The sequence below is a fragment of the Grammomys surdaster genome, unplaced genomic scaffold, assembly GCF_004785775.1.
Source record: "Grammomys surdaster isolate TR1022 unplaced genomic scaffold, NIH_TR_1.0 130, whole genome shotgun sequence".
In the NCBI taxonomy this organism is placed as follows: domain Eukaryota; kingdom Metazoa; phylum Chordata; class Mammalia; order Rodentia; family Muridae; genus Grammomys; species Grammomys surdaster.
The window spans coordinates 2,329,379-2,333,173 of NW_021604588.1; positions in this window are offsets into that span (position 1 = coordinate 2,329,379).

A 3,795-nucleotide genomic window follows, 5' to 3' on the forward strand; every position below is an offset into this window, starting at 1 on the left:
CCTGGGATGAATTATATTACAGAGAAGTTTTAGGAGCATCTGTGTGATAGCACACATCTGTAGTCCCAGCATACAGAGGCAGAGGTGCTGCAAGTTCAACGCCAGCTTGATCTACATACTAGGTTCCAGAGTAGCTAGAGGTATGCACTGAAACTCTTATCTTAACAGAACAAACAGAGCAAATATAGATTTCCCAACAATTAAGCAGAACAGTTTTAGGTTCATAATAAAATTAAACAGAGTAGGGGAGTGGCTATAAATGCCCCTACCCTTATATGTTCATGACCTCTCCCACAATTCTCAACCAGAGTGGTACCCAGACAAAAACATCCTGATCTCCCAGAGTTCATAGTTCACACAGAGGTGAATTCTTGGAGTGTATTTTATAGATTAGGACAAATGTTTGATGACATGTGTCCTCCACGTAGTATTGTACAAAATAATTTCTGTGCCCTAAAAATGCTGTTCAGATAGGTCCCCTACTGGCCCCTTCCCCACACCAGTCCCTGATTTTTTTTGTTTTTTGTTTGTTTGTTTTGTTATTTGTTATTTGTTTGTTTTGTTTTGTTTTTTTGAGACAGGGTTTCTCTGTGTAGCCCTGGCTGTCCTGGAACTCACTCTGTAGACCAGGCTGGCCTTGAACTTAGAAATCCCCCTGCCTCTGCCTCCCAGTGCTGGGATTAAAGGAGTGCGCCACCACTGCCCGGCCCCTGATTTTTTTTTTTAACTTTGCTAATCATTTTGCTTTTCCCAGAATAGCTGCATCCAGCAGTGTGAAGCCTTTTCAGGTTGGATTGTTTCTCTTAGAAATATCCATGTAAGTTTCTTCCAAGTTATCTTACTACTTTTCTATTGCTGTGATTAAGTATGATGACCTGTATAATAAGCTGTTTATTTAGGGCTTATGGTTCTAGAGGGTTAGAGTACATGGTCATGATGTTGGAAAGCGTGACGACAGGCAGGGAGGGCGCCATGATGCTGGAGCAGTATGTGAGCGCTCACATCTCCATCCATAAGCATGAGGCAGAAAGAACTAAGTGTGTGGGCCTTTGAAACCTCAAAGCTACTCCAAGTGACACACCTCCTCCAACAAGTCCACACCTCCTAATCCTTCTCAAACAGGTCCACCAACTGCAGAAACAAGCATCCAAATATATGAGCCAATGGGGGCCATTTCCATTCAAACCACCATGTATGCTGTTTCAAGGCCTGATGGTTCATTTCTATTCAGGACTGGATAATATCTCCTGGTGTGGGTGTCTACGTATTATTAGCTGCTTCTAAGTTTTGACAGTTCTGCATAAATATGCACAAATGGCTGTAAACATCCTTTGTCAGGTTATGGGGTCTATAAAAGTTTTTAGTTCATTTGGGCAAATCTCAGGAGGATGCCTGGTGGGTCCTCTGTACAAGTACATTTAGTTTTGCAAGAACTTCAAGCCATGTTCTAAACTGGCTGTGGCATTTGTCGTTCCTCCAGAGATGACCACGAGTGCCTGATGTTTCACACCTTTACTGCCGCTGAGCGGTTTAGATTCTATCCGTACTTAGTAGTGTGAGTCGGAGTGTTTGGAGTAAAACTTTATCTTATTAGCTATGTATATAAAAATGTAGAGGAAGGTTGATTGGTAGAGAGTCAAAGGCTTATGCCAGGTATAACTAATAATTGAGAGTTAGGTGTGATTGTGTATACCTGTGATCCTGGCAGGCTCATGGCAGAGGGAGAGGAATTGGTAAATGTTTGAGGCCAGTCTGATCCAGATAGCAAGCTCCAGGCTAGGCAGGGCTCCATTATGAGACTCTGTCTCAAAAACAAAACATAAAACAACCACGTTTCCCCACAACCCCTGCTAGACACACACACACACACACACACACACACAAACATATAAAGGGATGCACACACTCATGGGGGAGAGGTTAATGCATGTATGTGGAGGCCAGAGTTCAATCTCAAGGGTCATTTCTCAGGATCTATCCACCTTGAATTTGGAGACAGGCTTTTCCACTGGGGGTCACTCATTAGGCTAAGCTGGCTGGCCAGTGAACCCCAGAGATCACCAGCCTCTGCTTCCCTGTATTGGAATTACAAGCTTGTAGTGCCACAGTCAGGTTTTTTTATGTGGGTGCTGGGGATTGAACTTGTGTCTTCAGGCTTGCACAGCAAGCGCTTTAACAATGGAGGATTTTGAGAGGCACGTAAGGGGAAGAGGAGAACAACAGAGTTTGGAGAGAGTAGGTTCAAGGCAGAAGCCCAAAGTCAAGATGGTGGAAATGGCTTAGTGAGGAGGAGTGGTGGGTTTAGTGCCTCGAGGTTAGTGGTGGTAACATCACAAATCAGAGGTCACAGGAGAAGCTGCAGAAGTCTCTGTGCTGAGGCCATGTGACGGGCTGGTGAGAGGAGGCTGCTGACAAGGTCAGGGACTGAAGAGAACATCTTACTCCCCAGTGCTGAAACCTGAAGTCTCCCTCCATATGGCAGGAGCTCTGGCCAGTGGTCATGTCTGTTGGGGAGGGAGGCACCAACCCCGCAGTGTGCACCAGTCCCTAGGTGTCAACACAGCAGACTGAAGCCTCAGCCACCAGCTGCCCCTGCTGTTGTCCTCAGGTGGAGCTGCTTTCCACCTTGTCAGCAGGACTAGAAATGGCTCCTTAAACAAAAAAGTTGAAACTGGAGGAGTCATTTTTAGGACAGCAGTGAGACCAGCTGCTTGGGAGGATTTTCCAAGGCTGTCTCCTTCCTCACACTGATGCTGGTGCAGGGCCTCTGGCCTGCCTCTCCCACCTCAGTTTCTTGGATGAAGATAAAGAGACAGGAGAAAGGTAATAGAGAATATTCCCTGTCTCTGTTTCTTACTCAAAGAGCGCCCATCATCAATCCTGTTTCCTTAGACTCCAAATACCAGTTAAACTTTCTTACTGATGGTGTCCTAGAAGCACAGAAGCTGGTCTTGCTAACAGTGGTACAGGACATTGTCCCCAACAACAGCAGGAAAGTACTTTGTGGTGAATAAACTCAGCTACCTTGTTCATCTAGATCAGTGATTCTCAACCTTCGTAATGCTGTGAGCCTTTAACACAGTTCTTCATGTTGTGGTGATCCCCAAACAGAAAATTATTTCCGTTGCTACCTTATAATTGTAATTTTGCTGCTGTTATGAATTGTAATATAAATATCTGTGTTTTCTGATGGTCTTACACAACCCCTGCGAAACAGTTGGTTGGCTCTCAAAGGGGTTGAGACCCACAGGTTGAGAATCTTTGATCTACAATCTAGCCTCTAGATTCTAGAAGCAGCCTAGTCTTCTGGATCAGGACTGGTATTATCAGCAGACTCACTTACCTCTCAGGTTTTAGGTTTTCTGGGCTTGGCCAAGATTTTAGTTCCTGGAAAGCCCACAGGCCTGTGTATTTCCTGAGCCTTTGGTATTCACTGCTGATTGACCAAGGCTTTCCTGGGAACTACTCTGCTGTGGTTGACTAGGTAGCAGAGAGAATCCACCTCACAGCCAGGCTCAGCTGCCAGGACAGACCTGCTCATGTGGAACTCCTCAGTGGTCCAGGCCAGGGCTGAGAGCAGCCCGTGGTTTACGAGAATCATGCTGGGCTTCCTATTAGCCTTGTTCTGGCTGGAGAAACCCACATACCACACACTCGGTCATAGCTTCTTCCCGCTTCTACTGATGGACAGAACAGGTGCTGAGATAGCTCACTGTCCCCTCAATAGGTAGACCGGTCTGGCCTCAAACGAGTGGTGATCCTCCTGCCTCTGCCTGCCTTCCAAGTGCTGGTGAT